Below are 20,769 nucleotides of genomic sequence, written 5' to 3' on the forward strand. Positions count from 1 at the left end.
TCATTGCAGATGTGATTGCAGCCATGACATTAAAAGACACTTACTCCTTGGAAGGAAAGTTATGACCAACCTAGATAGCATATTAAAAAGCAGAGACATTACTTTGCCAACAAAGCTTCCTGACCTGCATATATGTTTCTCAAGTGGCAGATCAGGTGGTGTGGTATTCCCATCTCTTTCAGAATTTTCCACAGTTTATTGTGATCCACACAGTCAAAGGCTTTGGCATAGTCAATAAAGCAGAAATAGATGCTTTTCTGGAACTCTCTTGCTTTTTCCACAATCCAGCAGATGTTGGCAATTTGATTTCTGGTTCCTCTGCCTTTTCTAAAACCAGCTTGAACATCTGAAAGTTCACAGTTCACGTATTGCTGAAGCCTGGCTTGGAGAATTTTGAGCATTACTTTAGTAGCGTGTGAGATGAGTGCAATTGTGCGGTTGTTTGAGCATTGTTTGGCATTGCGTTTCTTTGGGATTGGAATGAAAACTAACGTTTTCCAGTCCTGTAGCCACTGCTGAGTTTTTCAAATTTGCTGGCATATTGAGTGCAGTACTTTCACAGCATCATCTTCCAGGATTTGAAATAGCTCAACTAGAATTCCATCACCTCCACTAGCTTTGTTCGTAGTTTTGCTTTCTAAGGCCCACTTGACTTCACATTCCAAGATGTCTGGCTCTAGGTCAGTGATCACACCATTGTGATTATCTTGGTTGTGAAGATCTTTTTTTGTACAGTTCTTTTGTGTATTCTTGCCACTGCTTCTTAATATCTTCTGCTTCTGTTAGGGTCATACCATTTTTGTCCTTTATCGCGACTGTCTTTACATGAAATATTCCCTTGGTATCTCTAATTTTCTTGAATAGATCTCTAGTCTTTCCCATTCTGTTGTTTTCCTCTATTTCTTTGCATTGATCGCTGAGGAAGGCTTTCTTATCTCTCCTTGCTATTCTTTGGAACTCTGCATTCAGATGTTTATATCTTTCCTTTTCTCCTTTGCTTTTTGCTTCTCTTCTTTTTACAGCTATTTGTAAGGCCTCCCCAGACAGCCATATTGCTATTTTGCATTTCTTTTCCATGGGGATGGTCTTGATCCCTGTGTCCCGTTCAATGTCAGGAACCTCCGTCCATAATTCATCAGGCATTCTATCTATCAGATCTAGGCCCTTAAATCTATTTCTCACTTTCACTGTATAATCATAAGGAATTTGATTTAGGTGATACCTGAATGGTTTAGTGGTTTTCCCTACTTTCTTCAATTTAAGTCTGAATTTGGCAATATGGAGTTCATGATCTAAGCCACAGTCAGCTCCTGGTCTTGTATAGAGCACTCATTATTGATTTATTGATCACTTGTTCTACTGCAAAGACTGGTATTCTGGTTTTTATTATATACTACTTTCAAGTTCTGATTAAAAAAAAAAAAACAGACCAAATAAACTACCTTTCTAGTCCTATCTGCCACTTATAATTATAATTATAAGAAATTATTATTCATTCATTATCTTTCTCTTTATCTATCTGTCTTTGCTCAGTCCTTTTTGAATGTTTTCAACCCCATGGACTGTAGGTTGCCAGGCTCCTCCGTCCGTGGGATTCTCCAGGCAAGAATACTGGCATGGGTTGCCATTTCCTCCTCCAGAGAGGTTCTTTCCAACCCAGGGATATAACTGAATCTCTTGCATCTCTGACATTGGGAGGCTAATTCTTTACCATTGAGTGACCTATCTATCTATATCTATCATCTAATTGCCTAATCAATTGTTTCCTTTTACTATATCTATGATGTCCTCTTTATCTTTCAAGACATAACTTACATGTCATATTTTCTGATTTTATTTTGTTTATGCTTTTGGTGACCACCCTTAGCCCTCACATATAGTCATTGCCCTCTCTGTGTTCACTCAAATACTCTGCTTTAAGTCACTTCATATCCTTTAAAAAAAAAAAAAGATAATTTATTTATTTTAACTGGAGGCTAATTACTTTACAATATTGTAGTGTTTTTTCCCGTACATTGAGATGAATCAGCCATGGGTGTATACGTGTCCCCCATCATGAAACTCCCTCCCACCTCCCTCTTAGGGTTGTCCCAGTACATGGGCTTTGAGTGCCCTGCTTCATGCATCAAACTTGCACTGGTCATCTATTTCATGTTTGGTAATATACATGTTTCAGTGCTATTATCTCAAATCATCCCACCCTTGCCTTCTCCCACAGAGTCCAAAAGTCTGTTCTTTATATCTGTGTCTCTTTTGCTGTCTTGCATATAGGGTCATTGTTACCATCTTTCTAAATTCCATATACAGTGTTAATATACTGTATTGGTGTTTTTCTTCACTTTGTATAATAGGTTCCTGTTTCATCCATCTCATTAGAACTGATTCAAATGTGCTCTTTTTAATAGTTGAGTAATATTCCATTGTGTATATGTACCACAGCTTTCTTATCCATTTGTTTGCCTATGGACATCTAGGTTGCTTCCCCCTTCATATCCTTTTAAAGTTAGTGTACCTAGGCACTGAGCTCTTTCAAGGTAACCTTTGTATCTTACTCACTGAAACATCTTCAAACACTTAGTAAAATGTCTAATATGTAGTAGGTGATCACTTGATAATATTTGATAAGTTATTTTAATCTTCTAGGCTCAAAATTTTGGAATTAGCTTTAGTTTAGTTTACTTTTTTACCCTTCATTTCTAACTATTCCAGGTTCTTGTCTCTCTTTCACATTTTCAATTTCAAAATTATACATTTGATGGTGATGGTTTAGTCGCTAAGTTGTATCCGACTCTTTGTGACCCCGTGGACTGTATCAGCCAAGCTCCTCTGTCAGTGAGATTCTCCAGGCAAGATTACTGGAGTGGGTTGCCATTTCCTTCTCCTGGGGATCTTTCCCACTCAGGGTTTGAACCTGAATCTCCTGCACTGGGAGGTGGATTCTTTACAACCAAGAAAGGAGAAAGGCTTTACTGAGTAGGGGGCTTGAGCCCTGGAAGACATGAAGACGGTAAGCCAGCCCATACAAAGATTTAAATCAACTTTGGCATGGCAGAAGGTGCCAAAAAGATGTAATAGAAAACTGGCAGAAGATAACAGTCCATATGAATCAATGTGCCATTTACGAACAGAGTGCTGTGACACATACAAAGCAGGGAAGTAGGTGGTGCACGCCAACAGGTGCGTCGTGCTCGAAGAACTCAAATAAAGAACACGTGTTAGGTTCTTAAGCCCATTGGTCAGAAAGTTACAAACTTAGTACAAATCTTGACTCTCAGATGGGTTAAAATCTAACCTGGTTAATATGCTGTACCTGTATCAATGTGGAAAACAGGAGGCTGGTCATCATTACCCTCGTCAATGTGCCTGCTCTGGTTTGGGGTGGCAATGTGGCACGACCTGTCCGCTTTATAAACATGCATTCCTTTTGAAACAGTAACTCTAGATCTAGAAGTTTCATCCCACTGGAATAAATATATAAGTGTAAATAATGTTGATTGCAAAGTTTTAATTACAACACAGATTGATGACATTGTGATTATTCAATACAGTATTGTCCAGTTAGTATAAAGATGAAATTCTATATTTGCTCCTATGGAGTATTGTTGTACACAATATATTAAATATGTGATTTGCAGAAAAAAAATATACATTTGAAAATAAAATTATCTGTTAGCTAGCATTTTCCTTAGTATCTATGAATTAGATTTCTAACTCCAGAAAAAATATTACTCTTATGTCCTCAGAATCTATTCCTAACATCTTTTATCTGCAATCTCTTTTATGTACTTGGTGTATTTTTTCCTATTGTTTGAATTAGGAATGGATATGTAACACATACTATCAAAATTGCAGGAAATTTCTTTAAGGTGGTTACTGCTACTGCTAAGTTGCTTCAGTCGTGTCTGACTCTGTGTGACCCCATAGACGGCAGCCCACCAGGCTCCCTTGTCCCTGGGATTCTCCAGGCAAGAACACTGGAGTGGGTTGCCATTTCCTTCTCCAATGCATGAAAGTGAAAAGTGAAAGTGAAGTCACTCAGTCGTGTCCGACTCTTATCGACCCCATGGACTGCAGCCCACCAGGCTCCTCTGTCCATGGGATTTGCCAGGCGAGAGTACTGGAGTGGGTTGCCGTTGCCTTCTTCGTTAAGGTGGCTACTACCTGCCAAAATATATAAATGATTGTGATCCTCTTCAATTTTATCAAAGATACCATGCTGACATCAGTAAGATCCTTCTTTACCATTCATTCCACTCAGTTGACATCTTACAGATTAGAACACCATGGTATCAATGCGTCTTTGTGTTCTAGCATATCACACTGTCACAATTTTTGGCTCACTATAGCAAATTATATTTATTATAAAGGCATGATTTTAAATGATACAATTTAAAAGGCTCCTCTTTTAGAATAACTTTATTTCACTACCTTTAGTATTCTAATAGTGGATACTTTCATCATAAAGTAATAAAGTATAACTTGATTCTGACTCAGATGGTAAAGAATCTGCCTGCAATGTGGGAGACCTGGTTTTCATCCCTGGGTTGGGAAGATCCCCTGGAAAAGGGACCAGCTACCCACTCCAGTATTCTGGCCTGGAGAACTGCATGGACAGAGGAGCCTGGTGAGCTACAGTCCATGGGATCGCAAAGAGTCGGACACGACTGAGTGACTTTCACTTTCACTTTGGTTCAACAAATAAGAAACTTGGAGACAGAATTCTAATTTATATCAGTTTCAAACCAAAGGTGTCACAGATTGAAAGAACAGAAGGAGAAAGCATATAGCTTCATATTTCCTGGGAATAACACACAAATGCACAGGAAATTGTCTAGGACCTTAGCTCCTATTCTGTACACCCGTTGTCAGTCTCAGTATTAACATTCCTCTTTGCTCAGTCCTTGGCTATATAACACATTTTACTTCTTCCCTTGCTGAAAAATCAATAGGTAAAATTAGATTTTAATTCATATCATAGGATTTAAGCATGATTTTTAAAAAATTGTAATTTGAACTATTAATAGTTTCATAGATTGTATATGTATACTTTGAGTTAGAATAATTTTTGCTGTTATTTTTATGAAAGCAGTACTCTCATATTTTCAACATGCTGGTAGGCATATTTAACGGTGTCCTTCCTTTACAATCTCAGAACTAAAAAATACCATTTGATAGGTAGAATACAATTTAATAGTGAATCATGAGAGAAAGCTTATGTAAATATTTTCTGTCTGAATTAAGCATACAATATTGTCTAATAGTTTCAGAGTAAAAATTATAACTTATAATTTGTTTCACATTTTAGTAAATGTTTTTTCACTAACAGTTTTCATTATTTCTAAAATTTGAACGATTCTTATAAAACCATGTACATGTATATAAGTTCTATATTTCCTGCCAAGCATAAAAATTATGTATATTAGTAAGAAATTTTTTGGATGTTAGTAAATAAAAGAACATTTACACAACTTTCTATTAAAAAAGGTAACAGTTAACACACACAAATGCACATGTATGTATACATACACACACACACACACACACACACAAGGTAATACAGATATATATAAATGAAAATTACTGAAATGTCATCACCTGGAGAAGATATTATTAACGTTCATATTCTTAAATCTTAAAACTCATTCATGTGTATGATATCAATTTAGGAAGTAAATATATATATTGATTTATTACACATACTGCTTTTTAACCATATTTGTTAAAAAGTAGCTACATAAATGACTAAATTTACATCTAGTCATTTTTAATATGTTTAATCAAATTGGGTTTTGCTGAATGTTTATATAATTTCCTTTACTTGTTTTTAAACTGCTTATTGAATGAATTTGATTTTCTACCTCATAACAAATTTGGTTAAGATTTTTTCATAGAAAGGACTCTATCTCAACCAGATTTTCAAATTTATTAGCCTAAAGATATAGAATGCATGCTCATAATTATTTTCCTTTTATTTTAATTACAGATTATGATCATTTTACCTTTGATATTTTTTCACTCTTTTGGTCCTAAATGGTTTGCTCCTTGGAAGAAAAGCTATGACAAACCCAGAGAGCATATTAAAAAGTAGAGACATTACTTTGCCAACAAAGGGTCTGTCTAGTCAAAGTTATGGTTTTTCCAGTAGTCATGTATGGATATGAGAGTTGGACTATGAAGAAAGCTGAGTGCTGAAGAATTGATGCTTTTGAACTGTGGTGTTGGAGACTCTTGAGAGTCCTTTGGACAGCAAGGAGATCCAACTAGTCCATTATTTAGGAAATCAGTCCTGAATATTCATTGGAAGATTGATGCTAAAGCTGAAACTCCAATACTTTGGCAACCTGATGCAAAGAAATGACTCATTTGAAAAGACCCTGATGCTGGGAAAGACTGAAGGCAAGAGAAGAAGGGGATGACAGAGGATGAGATGGTTGGATGGCATCATCAATGCGACAGACATGAATTTGAGTAAGCTCCGAGATTGGTAATGGACAGGGAGGCCTGGCATGCTGCAGTCCATGGGGTCACAAAGAGTTGGACATGACTGAGTGACTGAACTGAACTGAACTGAGAATAACTTGTGGTTTGTTTATTTAATTTGTAATTCCAAGTACCTGCTCTTGGATATATTATTGTTTCTGCTGATCATTTGCCAGTTGGTTTGTCAGCATATATTTAGACCTTTATTAATTACCTCATGTTCTTTATAAGTAATTTCATCTTGTATATGTGTGTTTTTTAAGGAGTCTATTTAAATATGCTTTCAATACTGTTTTGATTTTTGCTTTGACACAAATTTATTTAATGTAGTGTGTAAAATAGGTTAGTAGTTGGACTTTTTATTTGTCTTACTATAAATAGCACATATATTTTCCCTAAGATTCTTATTTTCTTTGCATTTCCAGGTGATAATGTTATTTAATTAATTTTCATGTTATTTGTATAATCCTGAAAGATACAGCATTATTTAGGGTTATATCACTGATTAACTGTTAGTTTCTCAGTTGTCTGTGTCTAGCTGTTTGTGACACCCTGGATTGTAGCCACTAGGTTCCTCTGTCCATGGGATCCTCCAAGCAAGAATACTGGAGTGGGTAACCATTCCCTTCTCCACATGATCTTCCTGACTTAGGAATTCAGCTTTCATTCCAATCCCAAATAGGGCAATGTTAAAGAATGTCTAAACTTCCATACAATTGCATTCATTTCACATTCTAACAAGGTAATGCTCAAAAGCCTTCATGCTAGGCTTCAGCAATATATGACCTGAGAACTTCCATATGTACAAGCTGGATTGAGAAAAGGCAGAGCAACCAGATATCAAATTGTCAACATCCATTGGATCATAGAGAATGCAAGGGAATTCCAGAAAAGCATCTATTTATGCTTTATTGATTATGCCAAAGCCTTTGACTGTGTGGATCACAACAAACTGTGGAAAATTCTGAAAGAAATGGAAATACCAGGCCACCTCACCTGCCTCCTGGGAAACCTGTATGCAGGTCAAGAAGCAGAAGTTAGAACCAGAAGTGGAACAATGGACTGGTTTCAAATTGGAAAAGGAGTATGTCAAGGCAGTATATTGTCACCCTGCTTATTTAAGTTATATGCAGAGTACATCACGTGACATGCCAGGCTGGATGAAGCACAAACTGGAATCAAGACTGCCAGTAGAAATATCAATAACCTCAGATATGCAGATGACACCACCCTAATGGCAGAAAGTGAAGAGGAACTGAAGAGCCTCTTGATGAAGGTGAAAAAGGAGAGTGAAAAAGCTGGTTTAAAACTCAGCATTCAAAAAATGAAGATCATGACATTCAATCCAATCACTTCATGGCAAGTAGATGGGGAAAAAGTGGAAACAGTGACAATTATTTTTCCTAGGACTCCAAAATCACTGTGGACAATGACTGCAGCCAGGGAAAGACACTTGCTCCTTGGAAGGAAAGCTATGATAAACCTAGACAGCATATTAAAAAGCAGAGACATCACTTTGCCAACACAGGTCCATATAGTCAAAGCTATGGTTTTTTCAGTAGTTACATATGGATGTGAGAGTTGGACTATAGAGAAAGCCGAGTGCCAAAGAATTGATGCTTTCAAATTGCGGTGCTTGAGAACCCTCTTAAGAGTTCCTTGCACAGTAAGGAGATCAAACCAGTCAGTCCCAAAGGAAATCAACCCTGATTATTCATTGGAAGGACTGATGCTGAAGCTGAAGCTCCATTCCTTTGTCCGCTGGATGCAAAGAGTTGATGCATTGGAACAGACCCTGCTGGTGGGAATGATTGAGGGCAGGAGAAGAAGGGGGCAACAGAGGATGAGATGTTTGGATAGCATAACTGACTCAATGAACATGTATTTGAGCAAACTCTGGGAGATAGTGAAGGACAGGGAAGACTGGCATGCTTCAGTCCATCAGGTTACAGAGTCAGACACTGCTTAGCGATTGAACTACAATAAATAAAATATAAACAATTTTAATGGATTTACTTGTCTTGTGCATAATTTATACTCATTTTTTATACTCATTTCTCTTTTAAAGAACTTTCCTGGTGGCTCAGTGTAGAAAAATCTGTCTGCCAATGCCGGAGACACAGATTCTCTCCTTACTCCTTGAAGATCCCACATGCCATGGAGCAACTAAGCCCATGTGCCAAAACTATTGAGCCTGTGCTCTAGAGCCTGGAAGCCGTGACTACTGAGCCCATGTGTCACAATTACTGAAGCCTGTGCACCTAGAGCCTGTGCTCTGCAACAGTGGGCGCCACCACGGTGAGAAGTCTGCACATCACAACTAGGGAGTGACGTCACTTGCCATACTAGAGACAGCCTGAGCATGGAAACGAAGACCCAGCACAGCCATAAAATAAATATTCAATAAATAAATAAAAATTAATTTAGAAAAAAAGAGCTTTTGTAACTGTCATTGGTAAATTATATCTTTGACTATGAACTTATTCTTTTATCTTTAAGAGTCACATTGTTTTAGGAAATTTCCTTAAAGCAGAATAAAGCTGAATTATATTATCTGAGTTAAATCTGTAATTCTCATCTTTTAGTAGATCCATTTAACGTGTATTTGCATAAGGTTATATTTAGTTTTCCAACTCTTATTAACTTAGTTTTTTCCTTCAAGAAAATTTCTTTTTTATTTCATGTTTTAATTTTATTGAGAATTGAGAAGATGTACAGACTGAGGTAGATCTGCAACACTTATTGTCACATTTCTACATAATACATTTACATCGGTATTTCTCAGGTTAACAACTTAAAAATTAAGTGGAATTTTATTTTCTTTTCTCTTTGGGAAAATGTTAATGATCTGTTTTTTTCTCCTGATTATCCCTCTCTAAACCAAAAAGCAAAACCAAACAGAACAAAACAGCTCAGGGATTTTTCCCTTAATGGAGTCATAATGAATTTAATTTATTTTAATTTATTATTATAATTCCAATAATAAAAATGTATCCCCTAACAGCAATAAGCATACCTAGCACATCATTTCTCAATAAAACTATTGAAACCACAATCTTTAAAGAAATGCTTATTTGGGATCTTGGACAAGAGAAGAATAAGATTTTTTGGTGTACAAGAATGCAAATAGACAAATGTTCAAATACTGGTGGAGACAAAAAGACATAAGAACCAGATTAATGCTTCTAACTGTTGAAATTACTGACAGTTTGAGCATCAAAAAGAATAGCAAAACTTTTATATAGGACAGTGAATATAAAATGATCTATAATTTAATGATAGTAATAAGAATAATGTTAAGGGCAGGGAGAAAAGAGGGCCTCATATAAAATACAAAATACACATTTAATGAACTAAGAAGTAACACAGATATAAGAAATCACTGCAGCTCTCATTGATATAATTGATTCAGATAAGACTAATCGATGGACACTAAAATTGAGTGAAAGATTATTGAGTAACAAGTTATTTCTATAGTTTCAAAGTATTACTCTACCGCTTTTATAAATTGTAAGGAAATAAGATGACACCACCCTTATGACAGAAAGTGAAGAGGAACTAAAAAGCCTCTTGATGAAAGTGAAAAAGGAGACTGAAAAAGTTGGCTTAAAGCTCAACGTTCAGAAAACGAAGATCATGGCATCTGGTCCCATCACTTCATGGGAAATAGATGGGGAAACAGTGGAAACAGTGTCAGACTTTAGTTTTTTGGGCTCCAAAATCACTGCAGATGGTGACTGCAACCATGAAATTAAAAGATGCTTACTCCTTGGAAGGAAAGTTATGACCAACCTAGATAGCATATTGAAAAGCAGAGACATTACTTTGCCAACAAAGGTCCGTCTAGTTAAAGCTATGGTTTTTCCTGTGGTCATGTACGGATCTGAGAGTTGGACTGTGAAGAAAGCTGAGCGCTGAAGAATTGATGCTTTTGAACTGTGGTGTTGGAGAAGACTCTTGAGTGTCCCTTGGACTGCAAGGAGATCCAACCAGTCCATTCTGAAGGAGATCAGCCCTGGCATTTCTTTGGAAGGAATGATGCTAAAGCTGAAATCCAGTACTTTGGCCACCTCATGTGAAGAGTTGACTTATTGGAAAAGACTCTCATGCTGGGACGGATTGGGGACAGGAGGAGAAGAGGATGACAGAGGATGAGATGGCTGGATGGCATCACTGACTCAGTGGGCGTGAGTTTGATGAACTCCAGGAATTGGTGATGGACAGGGAGGCCTGGCATGCTGTGATTCATGGGATCTCAAAGATTTGGACATGACTGAGCGACTGAACTGAACTGAACTGAAGGGAATAAGTGTATCTTTATAATGAAGAAAACTATAGACCTAGCAATGTATATGTATGTGATTGCATACAATAACCACCAATATTGTGTCAAACTGACATCAAGCTTCAGTTCAGTTCAGTTCAGTTCAGTCGCTCAGTCGTGTCTGACTCTTTGCGACCCCATGAACTGCAACATGCCAGGCCTCCCTGTCCATCACCAACTCTCAGAGTCCACCCAAACTCATGTCCATTGAGTCGGTGATGCCATCCAACCATCTCGTCTTTTGTCATCCCCTTCTCCTCCTGCCCTCAATCTTTCCCAGGATCAGGGTCTCTTCAAATGAGTCAGCTCTTCGCATCAGGTGGCCAAAGTATCGGAGTTTCAGCTTCAGCATCAGTCCCTCCAATGAACACCCAGGACTGATATCTTTTAGGATGGACTGGCTGGAACTGCTTGCAGTCCAAAGGACTCTCAAAAGTCTTCTCCAACACCACAGTTCAAAAGCATCAATTCTTTTAACATAGAATATATAACATTGAAAGTGAAACCCTAACGTAAATTATGAATTTAGGTGACATTGATGTGTCAGTAGAGGTCATCAATTACTACAACAGTGTAATTCTCGGGCAGGGTGGTCACAGTGGCGAAGACAACGCATGCTTGAGGACAGAGAATATACGGAAACCAAATACTTGGTGTTCTATTATGCTGTGAACCTAAAACTGCTCTAAAAAATAGTCTATTAGAAATTCTAAAATCTAAACTTCCAATTTTTTTTCCACAACATCATTTGGCATTAAAAATATATTAAAAAATTGCTAATATGACTGGTTACTAAACAGTCTAATATAACTTTACATATTTTTAAATTATTATTTAGATTGACAGACAAGTTTACCATTTGTATTACCTAACTTTTTTTTTTTGTCCTTTTTTCTTCTAATGACTTATAAAGGCTTCGCTGGTGGCTCTGAAGGTAAAGAATGCACACAATGGAGGAGACCCAGGTTTTATCCCTGGGTCCGGAAGATCCCCTGAAGAAGGGATGGCTACCCACACCAGTGTTCTTGCCTGGAGGATTGCACGGACAGAGGAGTCTGGTGGGCTGCAGTCCATGAAGTTGCAGAGTCTGACAGGACTGAGCTGCTAATCCAAAAGGATCTTTATATAGTAATGATAGATTTCCTCTGATATGTTCAATATTTTTCCCGTTTGTTATATTTTAACTTTGTTCATGTTTACCTTTTGCCACAGAAGTTGTAATACATAGTCAAGGCAGTCTTTTTGTTCTGTTTCGCCTTTTGTTTCACATCCAGATTACATAAATGATTCTTTATCCTTTTCAAGCAGTTTTGTGGTTTACATCTATTTGGAATTTTATGTATGTTTCTATCATATGATCTTATGTTTCTTATGTGGTTTCCTCAAATAGTTTTTACCATTTATTGAATAAACTTTTCACATTAATTTAAAATGTCTTGTCAAATTTTATATAAAGTGATCTTTTCTAGATTCTCAAAAAAATATATTTTAAATATTTCTCAGACCTAAAAGTCCCTTCCAATGGAATTGCAATTTTGTGGTGTTTGGTTTTTGCTTTTTTCTGCCAACAAATTAGCAAAATTCTTTATTAAAAATTTCAATAGAAAATACTTAGGAATATATCTACCTAAAGAAACTAAAGACCTATATATAGAAAACTATAAAACACTGGTGAAAGAAATCAAAGAGGACACTAATAGATGGAGAAATATACCATGTTCATGGATTGGAAAAATCAATATAGTGAAAATTAGTATACTACCCAAAGCAATTTATAGATTCAATGAAATCCCTATCAAGCTACCAACGGTATTCTTCACAGAGCTAGAACAAATAATTTCACAATTTGTATGGAAATACAAAAAACCTCGAATAGCCAAAGCGATCTTGAGAAAGAAGAATGGAACTGGAGGAATCAACCTACCTGACTTCAGGCTCTACTACAAAGCCACAGTCATCAAGACAGTATGGTACTGGCACAAAGACAGAAATATAGATCAATGGAACAAAATAGAAAGCCCAGAGATAAACCCACGCACATATGGACCCCTTATCTTTGACAAAGGAGGCAAGAATATACAATGGATTAAAGGCAATCTCGTTAACAAGTGGTGCTGGGAAAACTGGTCAACCACTTGTAAAAGAATGAAACTAGAACACTTTCTAACACCATACACAAAAATAAACTCAAAATGGATTAAAGATCTCAACATAAGACCAGAAACTATAAAACTCCTAGAGGAGAACATAGGCAAAACACTCTCTGACATACATCACAGCAGGATCCTCTATGATCCACCTCCCAGAATATTGGAAATAAAAGCAAAAATAAACAAATGGGACCTAATTAAACTTAAAAGCTTCTGCACAACAAAGGAAACTATTAGCAAGGTGAAAAGACAGCCTTCAGAATGGAAGAAAATAATAGCAAATGAAGCAACTGACAAACAACTAATCTCAAAAATACACAAGCAACTCCTACAGCTCAATTCCAGAAAAATAAATGACCCAATCAAAAAATGGGCCAAAGAACTAAATAGACATTTCTCCAAAGAAGACATACAGATGGCTAACAAACACATAAAAAGATGCTCAACATCACTCATTATCAGAGAAATGCAAATCAAAACCACTATGAGGTACCATTTCACACCAGTCAGAATGGCTGCGATCCAAAAGTCTACAAGCAATAAATGCTGGAGAGAGTGTGGAGAAAAGGGAACCCTCTTACACTGTTGGTGGGAATGCAGACTAGTACAGCCACTATGGAGAACAGTGTGGAGATTCCTTAAAAAACTGGAAATAGAACTGCCTTATGACTCAGCAATCCCACTGCTGGGCATACACACTGAGGAAACCAGAAGGGAAAGAGACACGTGTACCCCAATGTTCATGCAGCACTGTTTATAATAGCCAGGACATGGAAGCAACCTAGATGTCCATCAGCAGATGAATGGATAAGAAAGCTGTGGTACATATACACAATGAAGTATTACTCAGCCATTAAAAAGAATACATTTGAATCGGTTCTAATGAGGTGGATGAAACTGGAGCCTGTTATACAGAGTGAAGTAAGCCAGAAAGAAAAACACCAATACAGTATACTAACGCATATATATGGAATTTAGAAAGATGATAACATAACCCTGTATACGAGACAGCAAAAGAAACACTGAAGTATAGAACAGTCTTATGGACTCTGTGGGAGAGGGAGAGGTTGGGAAGATTTGGGAGAATGACACTGAAACATGTATAATATCATGTATGAAACGAGACGCCAGTCCAGGTGTGATGCATGATACTGGATGCTTGGGGCTAGTGCGCTGGGACGACCCAGAGGGATGGTATGGGAAGGGAGGAGGGAGAAGGGTTCAGGATGGGGAACACATGTATACCTGTGGCGGATTCATTTTGATATTTGGCAAAACCAATACAATATTGTAAAGTTTAAAAATAAAATAAAATTGAAAAAAAAATGCCTGGAAAAAAAAGAAAATAGATATTGACTATTTTAAATTAATATCTTCTACAAGTCTGTAATAATTTAAATATCACTACTCTCATCACGATGATGAGCATAAATATGTATTAAACACTTTTAATTTGCAAAAACTTGACTAAGCCATTTATGAACATAATCTCAGTCAATCCTCAGTACAATCTGATGTTTACATACAAGAAAAGTGAAGCTTTGATGACTTTAATGACTTACCTAATGTTATAGCAGAAAAGAAGATGAGACAGAATTCAACACAATTCTTTCTAACTCAAAATCCTACTTCTTAACCATTAAATATTAAGTCCTTTTGATCTGTAGATTCAGATCCTTTTTCAGTCAATGGTTTTATTTTCAAGTCTTTGAACATTCTGTTTGATTTGATTTATTTGCTTGTTCAGAGGTATTCATTATCTATATATTGAATTTTGTTTTGTCCTTACCTCTCTAACTTTTACATTCTTGCTTTGTTTCCTTTAACATTCTGGATTTTTTTTTTCTTATCTATGTTTTTCTTGATGCTATGAATTTGGTTTTCCAGGCTGGAGTATTTAAAATTCAATCTGAACTAACTATATACCATTAATTTATAAAATGACATGTGTTTGAATAATCAAAACTTAACTATATTACAGCAAATTTTTAAATAACAGAATTAACCTCAGATAATACAATATGGGTAAAGCATAGATAATACATATTGCTGTTGTTGTGCTCAGTTGCTCAGTCATGTCCAACTCTTTGCAACCCCGTGGACTGTAGACCATCAGACTCCTCCATCCATGGGATTTTCCTGACAAGAATACTGGAGTGGGTTGCCATTTCCTCCTCCAGAGGATCTTCCCAACCCAGGGATTGAACCTGCACCTCCTGTATTTGGCAGTTCTTTTCCACTTAGCAACCTGGAAATCCATAGATTAATACATAGGAAATGATATTCACAGATGAGTTATATATACTTAATAACTGCACAGTTTAAAAAAATCAAATATATCTAAGTAAAGGACAATTCAATGGCAGAAAAATGATTGTGCAGTTTTTAAATAATTGTGTGATCAATTAAAAATTACATAACCATAATATTGAAAATCAGAGATCCAATATTGAAAGGGCACTGCATTTGGATCTGATCTTAAATGCAAGTCCTGACAGTGTGACTTTGAACAAGTATCTTAGCCATTCTGAAAGTATTTAATATCTGCAAAATGGGAAAATTAGTATCTTCCCCATAATAATGCTTTAAAATAAAATAAATAATGCTTCAAGGAAATTTTAAGTTGTGAAATATATGCCATCCTGTATTATAACTATTATTATTTTTGTATAAAAATTATTATCTTTAGTCATCAGCACCTAGAACTGTAATTCTTTGCTTAGTTATTTCAATTGTCATTGTTGCAAAAGACCAAGAATGTGCTGTCACATCTATATAGAAGGAGCTATAATCAGTGTTTTTCCTTTGAATTATTTACAGCTTAATAATAGATGCCTCTCAAATTATCGGAGCATTAACAAAATGCCATTTCTGATATGCAAATGCTCCAAGTCATGTTTCTGAATAGATACTGTTCTGCCTCAAAGATAAATAAGAAGAACTGTGAATGTAGTAGCTGGGATTTCAGCCAGTGAGGGCTGCCATTTCAGCAGTGCGGGTGCACACTGAGCTTGGCTTGGTGGCAGTTAGAAGTAGCAACTCATGAATGTAGACAGATTTATGCAGGGTGACCTTCATGACTCAATGTGCGTGGTAGCTTTGTGATTTCCACAGGGGTTACTAACAGGACATTCCATTGACAACCACAATGAGTGTTCTACTTCCCTGGCATTTTTAGAGCACATCTTTATGCATCAGAAAACCTCAGCCTTGCACAGGGTTGCTTTCTAAAGAGACACACTGCTGGATGGATTTTGTAAAGGATAAAGTTTATCTGCATATCCGTCAATTAACTAACCATAACTTCAGGGGTTCTTTTATTTTCAAATATTTTGGTACTTTACCTCCACAATGAACATCCAAAGTTGTGTTTCTGTGATATAAATGATTGAATCAGTGTTTAGGCTCAAAGCATATAGACAGCTGTTTATAGGGGATTTTAGAATGATGATCTCAGAATCAAAAGGGCATACGGGTGCTGTAGTTAATGACAAAGCATATTGAAATACCTTCATTTTCTTTATGGAAAAATGTTAATTCAAGTAGATTAGTGAACTGTAATGGCAACCCACTCCAGGACTCTTGCCTGGCAAATCCCGTGGACGGAGGAGCCTGGAAGGCTGCAGTCCGTGGGGTCACTAGGAGTCGGACACGACTAAGCAACTTCACTTTCACTTTTCACTTTCATGTATTGGAGAAGGAAATGGCAACCCACTCCAGTGTTCTTGCCTGGAGAATCCCAGGCACGGGGGAGACTTGTGGGCTGCCGTCTATGGGGTCGCACAGAGTCGGACACGACTGAAGTGACTTAGCAGCAGCAGCAGTGAACTGTAATACGCCTATTACAGCTAGACTCCAAGGAGACATTTATTAAATTCAGTATTCATTTCATTTTGGAAAAGTTGGAGTAATTCCACTGCCCCAAATCAAGCTAGCAATTGAATTTATTTCAGTTGCAAAGCAGGTATCCAAAGATGTGCACCAGGATTCAACCTGTTCTTGTCTTACTCCTTTCGATTTATTGGATGACATTATAAGAATATTCTCAGTAACTTAAAGAAGGGGGGAATGTCCAATTTAATCAGGTTCCAAAATGATTTCTGTATGCTGACGCATCTAAAGTTAACATGATAATATTTATCGTCAAGAAATATATCTGATTGCTAGTGAAACTAGGAAGATTTAACTTGGAAAAGAAGAATAATTTAGAAGTAAAGGAAGAGTAATTAAAATCAATCAATTGTTTGCTTAGCAGAAGAAGAGACAACAGAAATAGAAGTGAAATTAATGATACATTACATAGAGAGATCAATTTGGACTGTGTATAAAAACATTCAAATACATTTTTTCAAACAAGAAGTTTACTCAGGATCTCAGAGTGCACCTTGATTGATGATGTCTCACCAGATGTTGGAGGACAGTTGGATTCTCTATGTGTGAGGGATGGGAATGTTTGGTCTTTAGATTATGCCTTACCCCAGAGCATCTATGATTTTTTTTTTTTAATAATTGAAATAGTTGAAAGAAGTTCATGGTCTGCTTTGAAAGTGAAAGTTGCTCAGTGGTGTGGGTGCCATGGACTATACAGTCTATGGAATTCTCCAGGCCAGAACACTTGAGTGGGCAGCCGTTCCTTTCTCCAGGGGATCTTCCCAACCCAGGGATCGAACCCAGGTCTCCCACATTGCAGGCAGATTCTTTAACAGCTGAGCCACCAGGGAAGCCCAAGAATACTGGAGTGGGTAGCCTATCCTTTCTCCAGCGGATCTTCTACACCCAGGAATTGGACCAGGGTCTCCTGCACTGCAGGCAGATTCTTTACCAGCTGAGCTACCAGGGAAGTTCAGGTACCAGGGAAGTTCTGCTTTAATGCTCCTCTTTTCTTTACAAAGTCTAATATGAAAAATTCAAAATATGTTTAATTTAAAGAGCAATATGGGATCTCTGTGGTAAATAGAGTTATTAATGCTTGTTGCCTAATGCTGAAAATGGGACACAGAGACATCTCCTATAAGAGTTCAGTTTTTAAATTCAAAACCACATTTTATTAATTCTATATGTCATGTCCCCTCACCATTGAACCTAATGTAGAATTGAAAACAGTTACCAAGGGAGTAACTAGGTTATTTTCAATATAATGGCCCTGATTCCAACTGCAGTGGTCATTTATTCAAATAAGTTTCAGTGTTATATGCTATGATAGCATACCAAACTTTATCATTCATAACATTCCACCTTGACATTTTTGTCTTTGTTCTTATAAATCATCTATTTTTAAAGTATCTCTGGCTCTTGGCACAGTTACTTTCCACTTTTTGTTAAATGAATATATTTTCGTATATATATTCAAATATATTTCATATAGGACATGTATCATGTGCACCTGAATTTTGTCAATATTTCTTTTCGTCCCCATCTCCTTGCCCTTATTCTTATTGAATTGACCAAATGATGTTTGCCCTTAGCATTTAAAACATTCACAAATGTTTTGAAGGTGTGTCTTTAAATCATAAGCATCTCTGTAGTCCTTTAAATTATCGATTAATGACATAGAATGTATTTTCTTAGATTGATCTTTTATATTTATGAATTCTTTTAAACAGTTCCTAAAACCTTTAAAAATGTGTTTATTTTTTCTTTGATCTAAACTCTTTGTACCTGGTCAGACTTTCTGACTGCTCTTAACATGTGATAGCATATATTTTTGTGTAGTTTCCACATAAATCACTTTATTGTTCCATATTTGTATTAGTCCATGTTTTTCATAATTTTAAATGTAATTTTTCTTCTGATACTCCTAGGTCTTAAATTTTTAGAGAAACTGAATTGTTTTACCACTTCAAAATAAGAAATACATTTGATGTATTTGTCTATATTTTTCATAATTTTAAATGTAATTTTTCTTTGATACTCCTAGGTCTTAAATTTTTAGAGAAACTGAATTGCTTTGCCACTTCAAAAACAGAAATACATTTGATAATATTTTCAATGATTTCCACAGAAAATTATGCACATTTCAAAATACTTTCTACATACTTACGACAATTGAATGCATTATATTTTCTCATATAATGGATTTGAGATAGCCATGTATTAGTAGTAGCAGAATTCTAAAATGGATCTCAGGATTTATTGCTTCCTGCTGAACATGCCCTGATTTTAGATTAGGATGAGTTTCACTCCCATTATTGGGCTATGTTACAGGTCAAAATAGATTTTGCAGATCTAATTAAGGTCCTAAATCAGTTGACCTGTGACAGATTATTTCAGTGGCCCTGAGTTAATCACAGAGTCCTTTCACAGTGGAGTTTTCTCCAGGCAGGTATCAGAAGAAGTAGTCAGTGATTATCTCCAAGTGTCCTGTAAAGAAGCAAACACTCATGGTGTGAATTGCCTATGATGGTCACATGGTAAAGAGCTGTGGGTAGCATTAAGGAGCTGAACATTGACTCGAACCAGCAACTAGAAGTCTGAATGGGGACTTCAGTCTTAGGATTGTAAGGAAAGGAAGTCTGACAACAATCAGTGAACTTGGAAGAGAATCCTGACCCAACTCCAGCCAACATCTTGATTTCAGCTATGAGAGGCTGAACAGAAAATCCAGCCACACCATGTCCAGACTTAAGACCTACACACCAGATGAGGTAATTCACTTGTGTTGACTTAAGCCACCCCATTTGTGGTGTTTTGTTACACGATAGAACACTTGTAAAACTGAGGAAATTTGTCATTTGAAGTCCGCCAGAATTGTGAATCAAAAGCTTCCCAAAGCTTTTCTTTTTTTTTTTTTCCTGAAGGAAATCTCAAGGAATGTACAAGTTTCAGATTCAGTAGAGATCATCTACAACAATCCAGTTAAGGAGGCTGACAGTCAAACAGATTAAACACCATTTTCTTAAATAATTCATAAACATAATAGGGAATGGGAACAAGAGTCCATGACTCCAAATCAATGATCTTTTCCACAGTATACAGCGAGTATGTTTAGTCATGATTAGAAAAGGAAAAAAAAAAAATGATGCTAGTGGGTATTGTGCACATATTTTCATTTTAATAGTTAATATATCCCTAAATATTTGCAGCTATCTTTCCTTTCTTTGCTTTCTTTTCTTCCTTCCTTCCCTCTTCTCTCATTTTTATTATTCAGGATTCAATCAAGGTTGACACATTGCATTTGACTGTGATATCTGGGCATGAACACCCACTCCAGTATTCTTACCTGATAATCCCATGGACAGAGGAGCCTGGAGGGCTACAGTCCATAGAGTTGCAAAGAGTTGGAAACAACTGAAGTGACAGCACACACACACGCACATTGCTGTATTACTTTTAAAAAAGTTAATTAACTGATGGCTGTATTGGGTCTTAGTTGTGGCACATGGGCTTAGTTGCCCCAAGGCATATAGGATCTTAGCTCCCCAACCATGGATTGAACCCATGTCGCCTGCATTAGAAGGCAGCTTCTTAACCATTGGACCACCAGGAAAGTCCCTGTCAGTTCAGTCAGTCAGTCGTGTCCGACTCTTTGCGACCCCATGAATCGCAGCACACCAGGCCTCCTTGTTCATCACCAACTCCCGGAGTTAACTCAAACTCACATCCATCGAGTCAGTGATGCCATACAGCCATCTCATTCTCTGTCCTCCCCTTCTCCTCCTACCCCCAATCCCTCCCAGCATCAGGGTCTTTTCCAGTGAGTCAACTCATTGCATGAGGTGGCCAAAGTACTGGAGTTTCAGCTTTAGCATCAGTCCTTCCAATGAACACCCAGGACTGATCTCCCTTAGAATGGACTGGTTGGATCTCCTTGCAGTC

This window comes from Bison bison, unplaced genomic scaffold, assembly GCF_000754665.1.
Source record: "Bison bison bison isolate TAMUID 2011002044 unplaced genomic scaffold, Bison_UMD1.0 scf7180017864491, whole genome shotgun sequence".
Taxonomy (NCBI): Eukaryota; Metazoa; Chordata; class Mammalia; order Artiodactyla; family Bovidae; genus Bison; species Bison bison.